Below are 23,978 nucleotides of genomic sequence, written 5' to 3' on the forward strand. Positions count from 1 at the left end.
CTCACTAAATCTATTTTGTTACACCTCTAATACGAGCCAAAGCCATCAGACAACCTCCATTAAAGTGTTTTGCCACGGAGAACTCTCTCTGGGGTAGTAAATGCTAATTCAGTGTCAATTAGAAAAATGCTTCTAACAAAACACTGCAATTAATAAGGGGTACTTGTGTTGATTCATTGCTGGGAGTTTTTTTTTTTTTTTTTTTTTTTAATTCCGTATAAGGATGCATCTTTCATTGCTTTCTATTTATTATTTCAAATATGTTTAGCTTGAAAGCACTTTACCATTTCATCTTTATTTTAAAATGTACCCAAATGTTTACTTCTCCATCAATATCCATTTAAACTTAAGCCATTTGGGTCTCACTAATTTAAATTCCTTTAGTCAAACCCTTGAATAAAAAGGTTCAGTATAAACTCTTGAATTACTGCATTCAAACACACTTTTTAAAGTTTCTGATTTCTATAATCCTCCTCTTAGTTTTGAGGATGTGCAATATATATTTTTAAATAAATCCGGCCTATAGCAACATCCTGTTGCTACAACTAATTAACAACTGAAAACTAAAATTCTCTTTCTCTTTGCAACTTTCAAACCTTATTTAGATGTGTTTAAATTTTAACATGGTGTTCTATACTTGTATGTAGACATATTTTTAAGCCATCTCATTGAACGGTGTGTTTCATGGTGTTTCAATTCTGTTTTATTATTTTGATGAAAATCGTCTTTGTTTAGCTCAGTGATAAGAGGTTGCTCAGGAGGAGGGGGTGTGTGCGAAGGGGAGCAGGCAGTTGGGTATAATGTGATGGGGAGAACTGATGTGTTCCTTGGGTGACTTGGTGATTTCTTTAACCCTCTCAAGCTCTGAAAGTATTAAAATCTCTATATTTTTTGTGCTATGTAATATTTTATTAGTGTTTAAAATTATGAGGAAATATTTCAGTGTTAGTCAGTGTGAGCATTATTGAAATATACTAAATCATATTGATTTTGTCTCTGCATTGTTTATAGCTTTAGAAAAAATACGTTAGTAATTACAATTCATGTTTTTTTGAATAATAATAGAATCATAGATTTGGTGGAAAGGACTGAAAGTCCTAGGTTTCATATTTAAATCTTTGAAATACAATCTTGAAAGAAAATTGTTTAGTTTGACCAAGACTGTGGTATAGCTTTTGAATTAGGTTTCTCTTTTAAAGAAGGGTAAATTATAGAGCGATGTGTAAATTTAAGCTATTTGCTTTCTTTTATGAAAACAACTTCTCTACTGTAGGTGTATGGTGGTTTTTTTTTTTTTTTTTTTTTTGGTAATTCAGTGCTTTGAATAGATTATTTTCTGAAGAATGTTTTTCCTGTATCTACTTTCCTGGTATTACTGCCAAGTAAAGTTTAGCACTGAGATGTTCTGATGGGGTCAGCCTCAGCTCCACCATAATAAGCATATTTCTGCTCTTTATTATTCTTACCTCAGTTTTCTCACATAATTATGTATTGCAGGTGAGGAAGGAGAGCTAAGATACATTCTGATGTAAAGTCCCAAGGTTTATAAGTAAAAATAAGCTATAGTCAGTTTAAATTTTCTCTACATAGAGGAAGTTTTAAGGTTGCTTACAAAAATTCAAAGGCAGGGTATGCATTCTACTTATTATATTCATGTAGATCAAAACTAAGAAATAATATTGCTTTTGTAAGTTGTATTAAAAAAAATTATATGTATGTGAGAATGTGTTGCATTGTGAATATACACATTTTACCCTGTTTAAATTAAAATCTTAATATTGTTTCTCTGTTCTATATTTTAAAATAAAAGTACTATTTTTTTTTACACACTTAGATGTTCTTCTATTAATTACATGCTGCTGAGAAGTTATTTTGCCCTCGAGTACCAAAACAGTCTGGTAACACGGCCACATCAAAGTTAACACCACCTTCAGAAGTGTTTTTAATTTTTTCAGAGTTGCGTTTTTAATAGTAATTTGAATCTTTAACTCTGTGTGTGTGTGTGTGTGTGTGTGTGTGTGTGTGTGTGTGTGTGTGTGAGAGTGTGAGAGAGTGTGTGTGTGTGTGTGGTTTTTAAATTACAGCATGGACCCCTTGAAGGGCTAGCCAGTACTACAAATTTGTTGCAGATGCTGTATATAAATCTGATTTATCTTTTTTTTTTAGCATAGACATTTTATATTGAATGTTACTCTTTTTTGGTACCTTTAATAGTTTAATAAACAAGTTTCACTGAACTGAATTCCTAGTAAGAAAAGATGAAATGCCAACTGCCTTATGCTTAAGTAAATTTTAAAACATGAAAGGATTATAGAATTTGGTTTTGTTTTTATCTGTATTTTAATGCCACAATTTTAAACATTTGCATTTTAGCTGTAATTTTTATTTTTTGAGTTTGTCATGTGCTTACATGATAAAATGTTAGTTCTGAATGTGAGAAGAAAGTGACAAAATTTTTCCATGTAGTCATTAGTAAAACATATCAAATATCAGATACATTTTTTTTTTCAGTTATTACTTGATTATACTACCTGTTATCTTTTTACTCTATTTTATGTTTCTGGACATAAGTAACTATTCTCAAATACTCATTTGATTATAATAAACCATCAAAATTAATAACTTATCTTGCAGATTATCCAGAATTCTAATAGGATGTGCATGTAGTAGGGACTCTAATATTTTTGCATGTGTGGATTCTTGTAAAAATGCTTTCACCTCAAATATTTAGATAATTAAATAAAAAAGGGTATTGCAGAAGGGGGAGCAGGGTGCTTTGAGAGGGGGATGTTAAATACGTTATGGATGGATTTATGATTGTACAGCTGGACTGAGTTATAGCAGGAGTACGAAACTTAAACAAACGCGTTTAACTTTAAGAAGAACATATCTCAAGATATATTTCTGAACTCTGTATTTCTACATATATTTTTATGCCTATTTTGCATTAGTAAAAATAAATCTTTTTCTTTAGATTTAAGTTACTTCTAGCTACATTATGTTTTAATTTTAGTCTGCAGAAATGAAACTTCTCTTTGATGAGAAAACACTTTATATTACTAAATCGGTGTATAAATACAGTAACTTTTCCTCAACTGATGAGCCCCTTGCTACTAGGAACTATTTACTTAAGTGCTCATTTCTCCTACCTGAGTTCCATTGTTTGATTTCTAGTTACATACATACTGTCCAAATCAACCTACAGCTTCCTGTGGTATTTACATGATTTGTAATCTTTACCAGGATCTTATTCTTCATGCTTATGTAGTGGAGCTATTTTTATTTTGGCCAGTACAGGTAAACCAGCTCTTTCAACCTTCCATGTTTTTGTTTGCTTTTATAATTTGTTTCTTTAAGCCCCATTGAGGAAACTCCCAATAATCACCTCAATCATTTTCTTTATTGCCCTGTAAGCTTTGTAAGCCATGTGTCCCTTTAGTGAAGGATGTGAAGACACAGGCTCTGCTCTTTACCAGGGAAGGCTGCCTGTGGAGAGCTTTCACAGAGCTAAGAAAAAGGATGGGAAGAGTCTTCAAGTGAAATATAGCCACATACAGTTAGTGGTTTTATTTACTGAAGAATCAAGATTTTCAACCTGTATGTCAGCTTGCCTAAGAAACATTATAATCACTTTAAGAAATCCACTTAAATCAGCTAGTGACACTCCTTAATCCCAGATGTGTGTACCTGTTAGCCTTAGCATCTTCTCTGGTCTCCTCTTCTCCTGGGAGAACATACTGGGCATGCTGAAGTCAGCCACTGCCAGCTTGGAGTTTCAAGAACAGTCAAGGAAGGAAAATCTTTTGAATATAAATGGGGAGTGTTTAGTCCCTAAATAAATTGCACTGAAGAAATAAGTACCCTGTGGATGAGTGTATTCTACTTGCCTCAGAATAATACCTTTTTGGGAAAACAATTTTTTTTTTGTTATTAAGCAATTTTCTCACTTTAAGATAAATTGTTTTAAAGATTTATTTTTATTTAATTATGCATATAAGAACTGGTGTGGGGGCCAGAGGTGCAGGGGGTGAGAGGATTCACCGGAGAGAATGGGGAGCCGAACAGGCAGGTCTACTGAAATACACTGCTGTTGGTGGGAATGCAAACTGGTCCAACCACTATGGAGAGCTGTGTGGAGATTTCTGGACCTACTAAACATAGAGCTTCCATATGATCCAGCAATTCTACTCCTCGGTATTTACCCAAAAGACACAGAAACATCAATTCCAAAGAGCACCTGCATCCCTATGTTTATAGCAGCACTATTTACAATAGCTAAGCTTTGGAAACAACCCAAAAGCCCAAAAATAGATGACTGGATCAAGAAGATGTGGTACATATACACCATGGAATATTACTCAGCATTCAAAAAAGATAAACACATGCAATTTGCAGCAACATGGATGGAGCTGGACGGGATCATGCTCAGCAAAATAAGCCAGAAAGAAAAAGAAAAATACCTGATGGTCTCACTCATAGCAGGAATCTAGAGAACTTAACTAAGGGACCAGGAAAAAGAATAACTATAAGAAAGAAAATAAAAATCAACAAACAACTATGAACCAGAGACACTCTATGGGGGGTGGGGGGCAGGGAAAGGAGGGCTTGGGGTCAAAATAAAGGGGTTGTAATTGTATGGGGAATATAAAAATAAAATTTAAATTAAAAAAAAGATAAATTAATTAAAAAAAAATAAATACACTGCTGAGGGGAGCAGCTAGCAAGACAGGAGAGGTCTGCTGTGCCATGTGAGTTAGCTCCCTGGCCAGTATAGAACTTATCAAACTCATCGCAGTGGCTGGCAATAGCTTGATAGTACTGAGATTTTAACCCCTGCGCCACCAGTCAGTCCCTAAGATAAAATTGGAGTAATGTCCATCAACGATTCAAAAATTTGAAGTCAAATCACTGTCTCTGAAATGAAACTTTACAATAGCAATTAAAAATTCCCAGGATCTTTTTGATTGACTTATTTGTAATAAATAGGAATCCATATAATACTATACCGGTAAAGATTACAGATTTGGGAATGCAGCACATTTAAAGTCAAATTCTAGCTCTGCTCACTGTGTTATATAATTACGTGACTCACTGAATTTTATCTTTTTCATATAGAAACTGGGCCCTGTAACATCTACCCCATAGCATTTTTTCCCTAAGGATTAAGTTAGTTCTATTAACTTTACAATGTTCTCTCTTTGTGTCTTTAGCATTACCTTTGTTTTCTTGATTGTCCCCTTTGTGATCACTGTTTTATTTGTTGTGTGCCACTTTCCTCATTGTTATTTTCATCTTTATGGTTTTCTCTTTTGCACTTGCTCTTTTTTTCCCTTTTTCATCTTCCTGTGCCCTACCTTTCCCCCCTGCTTTGTACCTCTTATCACCCACTAAACAGCTCTATCATCCCTTAAAACATAACATCTTTCAGAAACCTTCTCGAACATGGGCCTCTTCAAACACTGCTTGAAAACCACTGATTTAACTTATTTGAAAAACCCTCACACAGTAGCAGCTCTATGTTATGTGCCCTTATAGTAACTTCCAAGGATCAGGAACCCAGTTCCCTACTGAGTTTCCATCAACTTGTAATATGTTTAATAAAATTCTTTCTAAATGGATAATTAAATATTCATTGTCCTGTGAAGTTTGGTTATATTCAAGTAATTTAAATGAATGGCCAACTGGTCTTTGATTTGTACATATCTTAACAGGACAGTTTATTAAAGGGAAAGTCAAAGGACTTTTCAAAGTAGTTGCTATAATTTAGAGAATAACCACAAAGCAGATGAAGAAAAACCAAAGAGATTATTTAAATACATTTTGATGTGTCCATTGACTAGTCTGCAGTTATTACACATACAGGTTTTAGCGCAAATGATGTTCACTATATATTACATGAAAAAGCATATGACAAAGTACTGTATGTGAAGATAAAAATACTAGCTTTATATATGAGTATCAGTACTATGACTTATCTTTTTTCTTTTATTTTCTATATTTAGAATCAAAACAAAGAGTAAAATCTTTTTAAAGCCCTAACAAAACTATTTTTTGCTCTTTTATACATACGCATACAGATTGATTTGCCTCTGAATATGCCCTTAAAAGTTAAATTATCATTAAAGTCCTAATTGTAGTTTCTAATCTTCAGGAATTTATTTCTGGAATTTTCTCAGTGCATTAAAATTTTTAATATTTCCTTCATAAATCAAATATACCATCTCCTGGCTTAATCCAATAAGTGAAAGTTTAAGGGTGCAAGCTTTAAGCATAGGTTTTCTTTTTCAGTTTTTTCAGATCACTTGTACCTAAGCTTTTAGGTATGAGAAAAGGTTCAATAAAATATTTATGTAATTCCACTGGTAGTTGTTGGAACAAATATAGCAATACTACTAAGTTAAACTTTAACTAAGTAAGAAAACTCCATTTTGTAATAACTGTACAAATGTTAGAATAGCACCATAGGGATATTTAAAATATAATGTACAAGAAAGATAGTACAGAAGTTAAAGGCTAAATATGAAATTGGAAAAATGATATCTCAAGACCCATTCTAATATCCCTTCAGTTTGGTAAAATAGTGCGATGTAAACTCAGGGATGAAAATCTGGGTTTAAAACTGACAGTCAGCAATTACTGGTTGCTGGCATGTGGGTTGGTAAGTTGCATCCCATGGGCTGCACACACTTGTCCTTCAGATCCTCCTGGACTTCAGCAGCAGTGGTGACAGTAAGAGGGGGAGCCAGTATCCCTTGGAATTGGTCCCATGCCCATGGTATATTGGTTGTTAAAAATTTTTAATTGCTCCCATAGTATCACTCCCATGTTGTGGTTTAAAACATTACATCATTTTTTTTTTTAAAGCAAAATGGACTTAAGTTTTATGGAATTAAATCTTAGCCCAAGAGAAAATCTAGAAGCAACCAAACAGGATATGATACATAGAAGTAAAAAGTGGCACAAACCTACCCTTTTCATTTTACCTCAGGTTATATAAAACTATGTCCATGAAAAATACTTTCAAATGAAATAATACAGGTTAAAACATTAGGTAAGCTGTGAAATGCTATTTAAAGGTAATTTATTAATAAGTGTGAGGCTGAGAGGTTTAAAATGTTCCTTGAGAACAGGTTGATTGCAACTAAAAAAACTGTTGAATGATGATTGCAGGGTGGTAATAAATAAAAATAGCAGTCTTTCATTGAGTACTTAGTGTATGCCAGACACAGATACTTTGCCTATGCAGTGCTTTAAATCCTTATAACAACTTTAAAAGGCAGGTAGGATTATCCTGTTTTGGAATCTATGAAACAATTAGAGAAAACCAAAACACCCCTGCCTTAGCTTGCATTTCCTCTCTATTCTCAGGCTAAATTGTTGTACACAAAGGAGCTTCTGCCTCTGATTTTCCTTCTCTCCTGGGACTAGGGAGATATTAAAACTATCTCATTGTCTACTGGAACTCCTTAGCAAAAATCAAGGAAGTAGGAAAGGGAAGATTCCAATTCTCAGCTTGCTTTCTCTGAGGAAGGTAAGTCTCCTATGAGGTGATTTGTTCTGGCCCCAGCTTTGCATGGTGAAATAGTTCTGGGTAACAGAATGTGACCGGATGATCCTATTATACCATAAAATTCACTGCATGGAGCAAATAAAACAGACAGCAATTCCATTTTGAGCAATTCTAATGGTGATAGTTTAGGAAGGAATATTCAAAAATATTATAGAAGAGATTTTTCCCTTTGAAATATATAAATTATTATACTACACCCTACATTGTTACCCCATGATACCAGCAATTATATAGTTGGAATATTATGAGCCTGACAAACTCAGTGTAATAAAGAATATCGATATGTATATTGCTATGTTCCTTATGCATGGAAAATAATTTTGTAGATTCAGAAACCAAAGTCATTAGCTTTTTGACAAAGTTCTTATCATTTAGAGAATCTCCTGACTGAAAAAACTAGAGAATTTTAAAATGATGAACAAATAGATTATTTATGGAATGATCTCCTACTATGTTACCTTAACGATATGTGCACTTTCATTACTTACATTTATGTGAAAAATACTTACGGTTGGCTTTGTTTGGGTTTCATTTTCCACACTGTTCCTACATCCTACATTACAATTTAATCATGAGCAAAATGCCACATCATTCTTCATCCAAACATCATGAAATCATTGCAGATGAGGTGAGGAGATAAAGTAATTGGATTAGAAATGGATGGTTTAAGTTTACACCATTTTATTATATCAGGAATTTTTGATATTTGAGACGTAGATTTCCCACAGCTGTGCGATCACTTGTGCTTAAGATACGTATCTGAAACCAGGTTCTGTAATTTTGTTCTTTTAAATTCTGAAGGAGGATAAGTGTAGATGGTCAAATCTATTACCTAAAAAAAAGTTCCATCTGAAGTAAAACAACTGATATATCAATCAGTGCAACCTAGAGGTATGATCCTTGTATTTCTGATATCCCTTCCCTTGAGTCTCTACTTTCTATTACTATGGGCTTATAAGCAATTTAATGAATGGCAGAGACAATATGACAATATAACTGTTTGTAATTTTAAACTTTCTCATCTTAGAAAATAAAATTTCATCTATTTTTTCAGTCTTCGAAGTATGTTGACCTATTATAGTTTTTTATCAAATGTTAATTATTTGTAAGCCACATATATAATCTAGCCTCTAACTTATTCAATTATTTGAGGAGGAGAAAAAGAAATCGGTTGCATTCACAAGCATCTATATCAAAGAATTCTTCGGGTTTTTTTTTTTACCTTCTCTATGTTTATGTTGATTCTAAATCAGAGCATAAAAAATATTTAGGCAGTATTAGAGGAAAATTATGCATTGTTACTATAGAAATTTATAATAATGTTAAAAGAATGGTGTTATTAGAACTAACCATTTTTATTTTGCCTGGTTTAATTTAAATCCTACATGAAACAATGCAACACAGTTGATTTGAAGACTGTTGAAATTTTAAGTAAAAATTTGTAATGTTGTTACTCTTATATTTTATTTGTGGATATAATGGGTAGTGTTTATAGAGTGGGAATTTATTTTAAAATAAGCCATTTAGTGAACAATTTTTTAAATTAGAAATGATATTGTAGAACTTTGAAACTATATATTTTAGTAATTAATTACTTTGTTTTCAGTTAGATTTGCTGGCAGTTTACCTTTGCACTTTCCACAAAAGCAAATAATCCAAATGTAGTAACTGTAGGTTTTAGAATATACTTTTTAGTAATTGATAATATTTTAGAAATTCATATTTGCATCTAAACAAGGCAATTGTTAATAAAGTACTTTTGGGAATCACACATAAAGGAAATTATGTGGTACCCCCTGTTATCCATTAATCTGTATTATTGTAGCTATAGTCATAGTACATGAATTTGTACTAACTGAATTTGTGAAAGCCTCAAAATAGGAAAATTTCTGAAGAAATCCAATGTTGTTATGTTTCAAGTTATATTAGAATAAGTCCTTGAAGTGTTTCTTTTTAAGAGTAATCTTTGGATGTGGGTAGGTTATCTATTTTTCTATGCCCCATAGTAGCTAATTGAATTAACAAGCATCATTCATATTTACACTCAGTGTGTGATATAAAGTATTTGATAAACTGTACTTGAAGATACTTAAACAGTTGGTCATCAAGCATTTTAAATGCCTGCCGTCACTGCCATCACTAAAAACTATGAAGTGGCATTATGTAGAATGAAAAAAGTTTCCTCACTGGAAACTCCTCATTTCCGGTATGAGTGATGAAAAATTGACTATTTGTAAAGTTTAAATTCATCAAACTTTTATCACATTTGAAATTAAATGTCTTTTAAAAAATTGTTAGATTTTTCATTAGTTCTATTGTTGTCTTAATGACATTTTAGTCTGCATTGACTTACTTTATAGGGCTTAAGTACGATTATGTGTTACCATGTATGTCTTTGTTTAACAGCATAGATGGTAAATGACTTGAATTTTGCAGAGGAAATAATTTTTCACTTATTTATAATTAAAAGTCTTGATTGTAGATTCCATATTGTCTTCAAATTCAATAAGTGTTAGTGCCTGAAAGAGAAAACAAGGACCCTTCATAAACCATTACATGTAGATCTTTAAAGATTTGTGTTTCATTGTCTCTGACTCTCATGACCTTTAGGGATATTATTAATGATATGCTTACATGCTTGCTAATGTATTCTTAATGTGAGGAGATAAAAATACAAAGTTATATTCTCTATTTGCTTTAGTAAACAACTTATATATTAGAAAATATTTTCTGGGAAAGATTAACTTGATTTTAGAACTACCTTAATGGCTGTTCATGTTAGAAAATAGAAAGCATTCACTTTTGTCAGATATTGTTTCAGAGCGCACAGAATAACTCTGTAAGATGCCTAATTTTGCTTTGTATGTGGGACACAGATGTTTTCACTTCCAAAAAGGGATAACTGGAACGTAAAAAGGAGATTAAACCTGTTCCCAAATAATATGTGTGATGGTGGTACACTATTCAAGAGGATTTTGAAATCAGCTAGCTTAATAAGCTTTAAAAAACAGCAATGCCATTTAACTTTTAAAGGGCAGAAAATATGCCTTGCAAAGTAGTAGATCTTTTGATTAGACGTTGGTAAATGAAATGTTTTTGGTGATTTTTTAGAAATTTAACTCTTTGAGATGTTCAGAGATTCCTATGTAGTTGTAGGAAGTAATAGAGGTCCCAGTTTTCCCTACTGCTAGAGTCTGACTCTGTGCTCTGGAAATGCAATTTGTGCCAGTGCACATGTCCAAAGCACAGCACTGGTTTGTTATTTTCTTGTTCTGAATAAAGGTCAGTGGTGCATGGCTATACATATAAAAGTTATCTCTAAAGTTAATAAATATGACTGAGATGTCTCATCACTGTGAGGACACAAAGTTTCATAATAAAAAACCGTGTACTTTTAAATAGGTGAATCTTAATATTACGTGTTGTTTTTTTTTATGTCTGTGCAGTTTAGCTGATTGGTTCTATTGACAGGTTTTATTTTGATTTTTTAAAATCAGAGTAGTATACAGACTATGTTAAGTTCAAATCTGAAAAATTTTGGTAATTAGTATAATAATGATAAATATTTGGAATTAATGCAGCTATTTTGTTGGCAACAAAAATGCATTATTTATGTAGTAATTATATCATTGATTTTAGATATTAGGTTAGTAGTCTACAAATTTTATTATATATAAAGAGCCGCCTGGAGAGTTTATTGAAAAATGTAGGCTTCTTGGCTCTACTGCTAGACACTGTACTTTAAAAGGTCAGGGGTGGATTCAGGGATCTTCATGTTTAATTAAGTACTGCAGATGATTCTGATGCATATAGCCCCCTGGATTGTACTTTGTAAGGCACTTTGTTAAATTTTGAGGGTTTCTAACAATTTATTGTAGAAACACCAGGATGCTTTAATTTCTCCCTGTATGTGTATAAAAAACATCATTTTCATTTTCTACATTTTTATTCACAATTGGAATTACTGTTTTTCATAGTCTTTTTACTTAACCTACTTACTTGGGAGTTGAAATCTTTTTCAAACCAATGGCCTGGAATTTGGGAGAAGCAAGGGCATTTGCACAGTAAAGACAATGGCTTCTAATAGAAATTGAGAGCTACCTGAAAAGCACTGCCTTCAGTGATTGTATTTGAGCAAATAGATTGGTGGTGGGATTGTTTATTTTTCAGAAAAAAATGAAAGTAATAAGTTAGGCTTAGCAATGGCAGTAGAGAAGAAGAAAATATTGGTATGGAACAAATCAAAATATGACCATGATTTATTTTGAAAGCTTAGGAGTTAGAGGAATCTCATGAGGGCAGGCATCCTGTGTCACTGAAAACAGTGAAATAATGCTCAGTAACTTGTTTTGAAAACAGAAATAGGAGAAATTTTAGAAATATTTCCATCAAAAACTGATTTTAATTTTATAATACAACTATTCAAAGCGAAAAATAGTATCAGTCTAGAAAATTCAGCTATATGCAGAATTTTATTTCTCAGAAATGATACAAAAATGGGAAATTACTTACTACTTGACTTTTTTAGTAATAGACATCCTTCTAGGAAACCTAGGTATTATATATACATTTTTAGACATATTCTTGCTATCAATAAAAAAAGAATAATTTCCTTTCATTCATTTGTAATTTGCGTAATTCTTTACCTTTGACTTGACCACAACATACAGATGTTTCAGGGAATTTCTGGCCATAAAGCACAGTTGAGACCTTGGTTGTTTAAGTACAGTGTTACTTGTAATTTTTGGGTTTTTTTTTTTTTGGTATGTACATATCAAAATTTACAGTGAATATCTTACCTCAGAATACACATTTCTACTTGAGTGTTTCTTTAAATTACTTATTTATGAGCCTAGTAGAATAAGAATGCCAGTGTTAGACATTAACTATAGTGAAAAGAGGCAGAGAACAACATATATAATTGCGGTCTGTTCATACAGATAATTGCATATGCAGAATACTTCATTTTATTTGCTCATAGTTTCCATTTAAAATTGTTTGCTTTTCAGGTTTACTTAAGTTGTCTGAAGAATATTTTTGTTCTTGTTGTTTTTAAATCTATAAGCAGTCTACCTGAGACTGCATGAAGTGATGAGTAATTATATAGGTAAAGACTTTTTTTAGCTTGTTCTTTTTATTTTTTTAATTGTTTTACCTCCTTACACTGCTGGTGAGAATGTAAATTGGGACAATCTTTCTGGAGGCAAATTCCCTTCAACCTAGGGATTCCGTTTCTGGAATATTTTTCTAAGTAGTCAGGATATATGCAAAGATTGTGTGTGTATGTGTGTGTATATATATACATATATATATGTATATATATATATATATATAGGTTAAAATTTAAAAATACAAAAAGTCTCAGTTAAATTTTGTTTTATCCATATAATTGAATACTATACAATAGCAGAAGAAACCACATTTCCAAATAACATTTAATGACATAAAGGTTCATGTTAAATGAAAAAATATTAGATTACAATAGTATGTACAGTATATATTTCTGAATAGTATACCAGATATTTATGCCTTTTAACCTAGTAACTCTCTCCTTGAATATTAATGTATCCCAATTTAAAGTAAATAAATATTTATAATCCTTTTTTAAATACTGAACAGAGATAAGGGAGGAAAATAATTCTCTCTGTGAAAGTTTTATTTAATGTTTAATACAGAAAATTACAGAATACATAAAATGTGGCTTAGATTCTGATTCATGCGTACCTAAAGAATATGAACTTCATAAAATAAATCATTTCAAAAAAACTAAATAGCATTAAGGTAGACTACTAGAAAGGCTACTATATTGGATATCAAAAGGACTGGGGGATCTCAGTCCTGAAATTCTGGGTGTGGAGGGGAGATCTGTTCTGTTCAATATTGGGGAATTATTGCTATTTTCATTTGTCAAATATTATTTGTAGGTTCAGATAAATCAGTGTGTCCTTCAACAGATTACCTGTATTTCTAGTTTATTGTTTTGTTTTGTTTTTTTCCATGTGTGTTTGGGTCAGTATTCAAATACAGTTTTGTGATTAAATCAGAGCTCTAATTCAATTATATTGGTAAAATATTCTTCAATGGCAGAGGCAATTCATTATATTTCTTCAACATATTTCTACAACAGGCATTAAAATAAAGTGAATCTCAACACCCTAATTCCAAACTTGATGGACTAAACATGATCTTTTTAATATTTTATAAAGTGATGATCATTGAAGACACACACGAGTAAAATTTCCTTACAGAAGTAATGGCATTACTCACACTTAATATGTTGGTTTGTAGCTCTCATCCAATCTTTTTAAGTACACATAAACATGGAAAATTATAGTGCATGTGACATGTCATATTGACTTTTTTTTCTTAATGCCAAATTGTGAACTTCCTAGGTCACTAAATATTTAGTCACTATTCTGTATACCATAGAGAACAAAACATGCTGGAGCAAGAGACAGTGACTGACATGAGAACAGGGATCCTGGATCCATTTCAGGTGATAAGATACTTACTTATGAAATAATACGAGGGATACAACAAGATTCACAAAAATGCAGCCTTAATAATTGCTAATAATGAGTTGAGAGGAAGGACATTGTCATTCTTTATGCAGGTACATCTAAAATTGACTCATCAGGCACTGGGGTACAGGACCCCTGAAAACTGTTAGCAAGTCTATGCTTACTTCTATGAAAACACTTGCCACAAACACAGCAGTTATCATTGGGAAGAAAATATGTTTCAAATAATTTTCTTCTTTTCAGAAAGAACCAGTGGTAGTTCTTACCACTGGTATGCTTACCTTCAGTGAAATTGCTTATGAATTATTAGACATAGCTCCAGTATCCAACAACATGGTTTAATGCAAATTTTGCTTTATCCGTATAATGGCATACTGCACTGTTTTTCAAGTGGAAAGCTGATCAAAATAAAAGATTTAGTAATCTTATTATTGATGTTTTTCAAAGAAAGTTTTAAATGAAATAACCTAGCTATATCATTATAGCCTAAATAAGTAAATGGAACATGTTGGCAATAAAATAAAATTCATAGTGCGTGCAGACTTATATTTATTTGTCTGCGTCACCTCAAAGTGCAAAAACAACAGATGTGCACATTTGAGACTTTTAACCCTGGAGGATCCCTCTGTTGCCTTTACTGCTTTAGTTTCAAACACGACTTCAACTTTAGTATTTATTGAATTGTCACCAAACTTGCTGAACTAAATAAAGACCTTAAGCAAGTTAGCATATGCTATAATAATAAAAATAAAACAAAAATTCTGAGAAGCATGGGTGTAGTGAGCTGCTGCTTTGCATAGACAAATAAAGGTACAAAAGTTATCATTTTGAAAGACTTCTTCAATTGATTGTAGCCCAGTGGCTGAGAAGTCATTGAAAGAGTTCTTAAGTGAAGGAACCTTTCTACAGGGAACTGCTTCTATGGTAAAAGTTCATTTGACCTCCCAGCTGTGTAAGGACCTTCCTCCTTCAAGCTAACCTTCAGAAGCTTTTGTGATAAACATGTTACATTTCTAATGTTTTTTGGGAAACCTAAAAGATTTAATGTGTTTTGGAAAATGTAACCTAACATTTAATTTTTTAAAAATATTCCCAAACCATTTGAAAATCTTTAAGAAATTAGCCACTTAAGTCTCTGTAATTTATTTATTGTTTTTCCCATTTTTATTATAATAAAAGAAAAATTTGAAAAGAGAACAAAAACTCATAGACCGATCACCCTGAAACAAAAAAAAATTCTAAATTAGCATTGAAACATTTTTCCAGATTATTAGTCTTCTTAATTAAAATGTTAAAGGACTGCCATTATTATCAAGTTGTTTCAGCACATTTTAACCATTCAATGTTATCCATTCCTTTAATGCTGCTTCCAGGTTTTATCTGTTAAAAGCACTCCTACAGCAGACATTTTTAATTTTTAGCATATAGTTTTCTCTTCTACTTCTGGGCTATTTCCTTATCATGTAGTTTTAGAAGTAGAGTTTATTAGACATGAAGTAAGTTCATTAACTTTAGAGTTCTTAACTGCTCTCATAAGAATGCTTTGCCTTTTCATTTGTAAATGCTATTGAAATAACTTATTTTTCATGTTCCTGCTTGCATTTTAATTTTAAACATTTTGTATTCTCATTCGCTTACGAGGCAATACAAATTTCAGATTATTAAATATTGTGTATTATCTCTGATCAATAATCTGCAGTGGGCTGTTCTTCACTTAATCGCAATGTTATATCTGATTTTTTTGGTTGCATATCTTTCAAAATTTTGACTCGTGGTAATTCTCTTTATTTTTTTTTATTTTTTTTATATAATAAATTTTATTTTTATATTCCCCATACAATTTCAAACCCCCCATTCTGACCCCAGTCCCTCTCCTCCCGCCCCCCACCTCCCAAAAAGTGTCTCTGGTTCATAGTTTTTTGTTGATTTTGATTTTCACTTTCTTACAGTTATTCATTTTCCTGGTCCCTTATTTAAGTTTTCTAGATTCCTGCTATGAGTGAGACCATCCGGTATTTTTCTTTTTCTTTCTGGCTTGTTTCACTGAGCATGATCCCTTCCAGCGCCATCCATGTTGCTGCAAATTGCATGTGTTTATCTTTTTTAAATGCTGAGTAGTATCCCATGGTATATATGTACGTGGTAATTCTCTTTAAACAAAACTTTCTAGAATTAATTTTCAAGTCATTACATTATGATAATGGAGGATATGATACCTCAAATATTTAATCAGTGGAGCCATCGTTTTGGAAAATTACATTGATTTAAGCTAGATTCTAGCTTATTGATGTTTATACAGACTTTTCATATAAAGACACTATATTCTAACATTGTTTTGTATCATTACAGATTTAATTATAAAGGATCTGTTTATCTTTTCATATATTATGGATTTGTCGGGGTAGTAACAGTTGTTATATACTGTGGCACATATAATGTAGAATGTTTTTCACATAAGAGGAGTACATGATCTGGGAGATTTTTTTTAAATATAGGATTGTATTTCATGGAGCATTGTGGTCAACTTGACATTTCTAAAGTAAAATTTGATTAGAAATGCACTCAAATATGCTTTAAAATGTTTTATCTTGTAAAATCTGGCTTTGGGTATTGTTTAGGAGTTAGCCTTAAACCAGCTTTTCATCATGTTATTTAATCATAACCATTGCTATCAAGCCTTTCTTCTGCTTTCACTGTCTTCCTTACCAAATTAAGGAAATGAATAAGCCTTCTCCAGGCCTGAAATGCATTTAAATAGAAGCTCAAAAGAAATGTAGTCAGTTAAATTAAAACTTTCTCTGTTTACAAGTATTTTATTAAGACATTAACACTCTTAGCTCATTGTCAGAAAATTAGATTGCTACTTTACACTGATTTTATGTGCAGATGTAGCAAATCATATATGTTCCAATATTCTTAGAATTGCTTCCAACATACAAAACCATAATGTAGAGAGGAAACTATAGGCATGGCATCTGTTGTTGGTAATTCTTTAAATACTGGGATTTGATGACTAAATGCCTTTTTTCTAAATTGCATAATCATACTAATAAATTCATAACCATACATCTATTAGTGTAAGTCTTGGATATTTTTTGTAAATGTTTCCCTACTTTCTGGGGTTAAATTGCTATTTGACTAAAAGCTGGAAAAAATTTAAATTCTTTTTGTGCCATTTTCAAAAGTTAGCGTAAAACTTCTGAAAAGTGCCATTGAAAAACTCAAAATGTAACACTGAGCTCCATTATATTTTTTCTTTATTAGAAATTTCCAGTAATTTTTAATTTTTATCCACATATCTTAGATAAGCAAACATCTCATCACAGTTTGCTCTTAACAAAAGAACCAAAAATATTTGGTTTGTGTAATGAAGCTTTTCTCCCATGGATTTACTGCTTTGTTATTTTTGGATGATTCTGTAAGGTGATAAATGCACAGATTATGCTCAGAACACTGTGACTCTGCTTGTAATACTTTACAGGTTTTATTTGGATTCTCAGGAAAGAAACTATGTGCTTAAACTTTTCAGGGTTATGGGAAGTTACCCAATCTCTTACCAATTGTTCATGACAAATGTCTTGTCCTACTCAAAGAATTTTCATTCGTTCCGTATCTTTTAGCAAAGGAACTATATAGGACTTCCTCTCTCATGTGGGTGACCCAGCATTTCACTTAGATACATATTCTCAGTGTATCAGACGCAGAACTAAGGCATTTTCAATAATCAGGTTGAAAGGAAAAACAGTGGGAATATAGGAATAAAAACCATTACAAAAAGTTGTGAGAAATATAGTGATGCCTTTATATAATACATCTTCTCTGCTTAAGAATTCTTTGAAAATATCCCACTATATTTTATGTGCTAATTTTATCCTTTGATGCAATATTATTTCTATTATTTATTTATTTTGAAGAGCAGTCACGTTTCATTCACTGTTCAATTTTTTCCACTTAAATTCATAAAAGAAGCACATTTTGTAACTTCCTTTAAGCATGAAGATTTCCAAAAGTTATTTTAAAATAATTTTAGGCAATCAGTTAAGAGAATATATCAGGATTGTGGGGAAATTGGGCAATAGAGAAATTTTAATAAAGTTGAAATACACTTCTGTTGTTGTATCCCCACCACAGAATCTCAGAGATGTAAAGAAACAGGGTTATTAAGGGAGGTTTCAAGTCACTTTGCTAAGATAATACAGTAGAGAGTTGATGTCTCTTAGCAGCCACATCATTGTCCTTTTCAGATATATTGGGTCTGAAGTTCCAAAATAAACTGATCTTAGAAGAAATGTGTTCATCTTTCAATGTTATTGCAAATTTACAGAAAAGTGTGATGCAACTATTTTTTTTAAGGTATATAATCTCTTATGGGCAAAATGAATGAGCCATATATTTTTTCCTGTTCCCCCGACCACCTCCTTTTTTGCTTCTATTCTCTGCTGTACAGAGTAATGTGATGATTAAACGAACAGGTGCCAGGAGCACTGAGGCAAGCTGGCTTTCTGCCCGCATGTGTACAGTGGAGATATTGTGTCACTCCAGGTTTTGGTGTATTGCTATGTCCTGACGAGGGAAGGGATAACCCAGTTGAAATACATACTGCAACTCCTAAGGGATTAAGTGTGTTTCCTTTGCTTTATAGTTCAGAATTTTACAGAGTTTTACAGTTTCTTTGTTTAGGAGTTCTCAGATTGCTAATGATTTCTCTAGCCTCTACCCCCACCCCATTGTGACCAGATGTATGTTACGGTCGCATTTGAACCTCTGTAGTTTTGCCAATTTTATTGCTCAACATGTGGTATAACCTTTTCTTTTCAAGTATTGTATCATATTGTACCACAGAGTCCTAGATAATGATAAGTCCACTTATTTCTTGACTTTTAAAAATGTTCATGCTCTAATTTTTTTAATGGTGGTAACTATTTTAAGGGATTATTTCAGAAATCACACTGTTATTGTATTATTTTATCACTGTTAATGTTGTCAATAAGCATACTTATTTTGCTTCATAGTTGCAGAGGAATCCTCATGAATTTATTAATATGGTAGTCTAATTGTGTCCATATTAGATCTTGATGAAGTAGCGTTAATTGAGGAAATACTTCCTAATCTTTTAAGCCTGAGTTTAAATGATTTTTTTTTTCTTTTTGCAATCTAAGTAGTCTTCATTGGTAGTCTTTAGTGGGTTTTAATGCATTTAATTTGATTTTCAAAACTGACCTTTAGAATTAACTATTTAATTTTTTTTCAAAGGTGGAATTATAGTCCTTGGCAGCTGTTTGCATGGACATATCTTTGTGCTTATTAGGAGATTTTAGAAGGCTCATAACCTCACCCTGGGCATCCCTTGTTGTAGAACACACTAACTAAAATAGGAACCCTAAAATTCATGTATATTAGAAGAACTATTCCCTTTCTTTTCAAGTGCTAGACTTGTGCTAAAGTCAAATAATGACCTTGTAAAATATGTAGGATTTCAGGGAGGGTTTGGGATTGGGACAGTTTTAAGTATGTTGAGGTGTGATAGAAATAATACAACTAGAAGATACAGGGTAGATATGGTATAGAGAAAGGAGAAAATGGACAGAACAGTTGTCTTTGGAGGTGGGAAGGAACAGTATCACCAGCCCAGTTGGAGACACTAGCCCTGGGTAGGGGAGAAGGAGAGGAGGCTCTGCCTGTCACTAGAGGTGATAGTAGGAGAACTAGAGTGTCTTGTTAGAAGATTTCAGTGTTGAAATAAAGTAAAAGGCTGTATCATGTATTGAAGGTGGAGGGGGTAGAAATGGAGACAATGGCAGGTGCTTAAGAGTGCACCAGATTTGAAGTCCTCTTGTGGAGAGGAGCATATCGAGTTGACTAGAGACAAATAATAAGATTGCCAGGAGTAGCTAAGAACCTATTTGGAACTGGTGATTATGAACTTGCAGTGACTCCTCTGTCCATAGTGTCACTTTTACCAGTGTAGCGCCCCTGTTCAGGCACACAGAGAGAAAAAAGAGTGATAAAGGGCAAACTTGGGCGCCTGGGGTGGTTACAGATGGTGCATACATACAGCAATGGGTCTGCATAGGAGGGGGTGGAGCATTAAAGACCTAAAAGCACCTTGAAAAATTATTCAGAATACTTAGAGTGCAGTGTGTAAGGGCAAGAGCAAGATAAGAGCCAGAGAGGTGAAAGGGGCCAGAGCATTTATGAAGAGCTTTACAGGTCCTGGGAGAGCGTTGAACTTACTTCTCTGGCAGTGGGCAGCAATGGACAAGTTTTATGCTAAGATGTAACATAATCAGGTTCACATCTGAAAGATCACTTTGACTGTTGTGTGAAAAATGCATAGGTGTGGATCAGTATTAGAGGTAGGGGGAACAGTCATGAGACTCTTGTAATCTCGGCAAAATAAAATAGTAGCCTGAACTAAGGAAGTGCTCCTGAGGATTAGAGAAAATGGATGTATTTGAGAAATATTTAGAATCAACATTTTGTCTTCCTGTAACACTTTCTTTGGGGAGAAGAAAGGTACTAATTGGCTAACGGGCCATTGGATTTGTTTTTATACCAGATCAGCTTAGTAATTTTTCATTTGTTAACTTAAAGAGGGTCTGTCCAGATTTTTATTTATATCATTTTACTAGAATTTTTTTAAATACCTTTTTTTCTTTTGTAGAAAATACGTGGTTTTTATAGGCAATTAAAAAACAGAAAAGATAAAGAATAATAAATCATCCTATTCTTCTCTACCCAGAGAAAAATATTGTAAATGTTTTGATGTATCTAACTTCCTTTTTCAAAAAGTGGTCTTTATAAATTGAGATCTCTCTGGCAGGGGAAAGAGGTCAGTTCTAACTGGGTGATTCTGGCAGCTAGTCAAGACCATGTGACTTGTTTGGCTTTTTTATTGGGAGAGTATAGTTCTTTGGCCTGCAGAAAGTGCTGAGTGACCTTTCAGACCTTTTTTTTTTTTTTTTTCTTTTGAGACCAAGCTTTAAAATACACTTAATGAGAGGTGGCTTTAGAACATGTTTAGTGGAGAGCATTGCACCAGTCACCACATGAGGTGAAAAGCCACTTCTGATGAATGCCGGAGTACACATACACTCATTATTTCAAATGCCTCGTGGGGAAAAATCAATGGAAACGAATCTTATTTAATTTGTTTATTCTGGATATGGCCATAGAATGTTGGTAACAACCAAAGAGTAATGACCGACTGGGTATCTTAACTGATTTGTAAGCTGAAAGTAATGGTATGTGGAATCCTGCTGGATAAGGTGCCTCTCCCAGTGCTTTATTTATTTATTTTTTTAACATCCCTTTTAACTTGGTCTGAGATTGATTGAGACATTATCTTGGACCTTGGAAGCTGTGAGCCATATTGGGGAATGACAAACACTTGTTGACAGCTTTGAGAAGATGGATGGAAAAACAAAGTTCACATGTTTGTTTTTCTATTGAGTTTTAAGAAAATGTTGTTATTTAATACAGGGAAGGAAAAATTTGCACCTCATTATCAAATTCAATTATTTCCTGAACCTGACTTACAAACATCTCTATAATACACTACTTTTGCATAGGGTATAATTTACCAAGGTAGAAATAGGAAGTGCCTCACTTCGGCCAAGTTATAGTTTTATCTGCTTTTGGTATCTGTGTGTTGTTTTAGCTTACAGAATTCAATAGTATCATAAGTGTATACTGACTTAGAGGATTAATGAGTATGTTTTATATCTGAGCATCATCTCTTTGTAGTAGTAATAATAATCTAATATAAGATCATGATATAACAGAAAAGCACAAATCTCATAATAGACATCTGATAAATAATTTTTATGGTAATAGTTCCATGTGTCTTCATCATGTGGCTACAAGGGGGAAAAAATGATCCATTTACTACGCTATCAAATACAACTATTAAATTGATTCCCAAGCTGATTAGACAAAGATTAATATGAATTATTTATTGTGTTTCTATTGGTTAATGCCTTTTAGATACTTAAGCTAGGAATATCCTTTCTACCACAGGCAAGTTATTTTATACTTATGATGTGAGAAATGAAATGATTTGGGGTTGTTAGTTTTATAATAAGTTCTAAATAATTTTACTACATCTGTCTGCTGGACATTTTCCTATTTCTCCAAGAAATAGAATTTTTCTTTCCTAGTAAATATGCTTGTAATTTGAGTTTGGGATACTGTGTCACTGTGCCTCCCCACCAACCTCCTTCCCTTGCACATAGGATAGTTGCCTCATGATGGTTCTGCACTTTTCTTCTGAGTTTTCAGGTAATAAAAGCCAGGGCTTCTGGCACCATTTTTCCTGTTTCATGTGAAGAGCCTGTATGTAGGAGAACACCATGCAGATTGAAGAAATAGAGCCAAATCATGATAGCACATTTGACATTGAATCCAGTCATTCCTAAAACTAAGAGTAAGCCTGTTATAAGAGAGAAAACCCCATCTTCTTTGAGCTAGTTTGGGTTGTATTTCTCTCATTTACAACCCCAAGATCTGAGTAACGTAACAGATCATAGGACTGCTGGAGGGTAAGAAATGTGAGGGAATAGATGACTGCCTGGAGAGAAGATGGTGAGGTAGGGAACCTGAATAAAAAAGGAAAAGTTTAAAATGAAAACAATTCCAAAAGACTGATGGATTTTTCTGAGGAAAAGAGACTGAAAGTAAAACTTCTTTTGAAAATGTAATATGACCAGAAAAGAAGTTGTTTGCTGAAGGTATTACTCACTTCTGTGCAATCCACATCACTCTTACCTTTGAAATGTGTACAGTGTTTGCATATTAGGACATTGGAGGCAAGGGCAGAGGTGGAACCTTGGGGGTAATGACCAGTGGAATCAGTGGTCCTTGATTTCCACATCTCTTGTATCCTATTTATGGCCACAGTAACCTAAGAGAAAGAGGGACATATTTCCCTTGGTTTTGATTTGTAAAATCCCAGGGAGGGCTTTCAGTGTCCCAGTTTGTATCAGATACCCACTCAGTCACTGTGTCCAGGTATGGGGTGAGAGACTGGTTCTATGTCCACTTGAGACCTCATGAACAGAGCTTCTCAAAGAGGGCAAGGCAAGCACAAGCCTGTCAAGTCAGTGTGACCTGAGCGACTGTCCAAATTGTGTTCCCTGCACCTTGTTACTTCTCCTGGTGTTCGCATTAGTGACAGTGTATGCAAAATGGTGCAGGACAGTGTATTCTATGGGTTGGTAATACTACATTTTATTTTCAACTCAAATGTTTACTTCACTGTTTCAGAAGTAGTTGGAATTAACTGAAATGATAATATGAAAAAAAATTTTATAAAGCACAGGGTGGAAAAGCAGTGTAAATCTATCACTTGAATGTGTTGTGTTTTGGAAGTGTGGTTTTTCTATCTCAAGCAAAACAGCTAATGTAACTGAGAAGCATGAAAATACATGAAAAACAAAATAGCATAGTGAGCTCTGATCTCTTGGAGCTAGGAAGAATCATTGCACCCTCACTGAAATGAACCAAGTGAACTTACCATGATAACCATGTTAAGTCTGGTTATCATGATAGTTCTGCCCAGAGGTTGCTTGTCCTGATAACTTAAATCTTCATGGGTGTAGGGTCAGGAATGGACCACAGTGCAGGTTTTCTGATCCCATGCAGACCAGGTAAAGGAGGAGTCAGAGTCCTCAGTGGTTTTGCAGGTTTTTATTGGGGTTCAGCGGGTATGTGGCAGGCAGGGGTGCTGGGAGGCTGGCAGTCCTCCCAGCCCCCAGCAAATCTTCACTCTATCTGTGCTCTCTGGCGTTCTCTGCTTCGGCTTCTGCTACTGGCTCTCCATGACGCCGCCCTTAAAAGCACAGTCTTAGCCCAGGTGTACCCACTCCAGGTGCCTGCCATCAGGCATG

General features: G+C 33.4%; 1 protein-coding gene across 1 annotated transcript in view; it reads left to right on the forward strand.

Moving 5' to 3' along the window:
• LOC119232715 (protoheme IX farnesyltransferase, mitochondrial) overlaps positions 1-23,978 on the forward strand; it is a 119,196-nt gene that overhangs the window by 54,886 nt on the left and 40,332 nt on the right. The window lies entirely within an intron of this gene.

This window comes from Talpa occidentalis, unplaced genomic scaffold (genome assembly GCF_014898055.3).
Source record: "Talpa occidentalis isolate TD23 unplaced genomic scaffold, MPIMG_talOcc4v2.1 talOcc4.7, whole genome shotgun sequence".
Classification (NCBI taxonomy): Eukaryota; Metazoa; Chordata; class Mammalia; order Eulipotyphla; family Talpidae; genus Talpa; species Talpa occidentalis.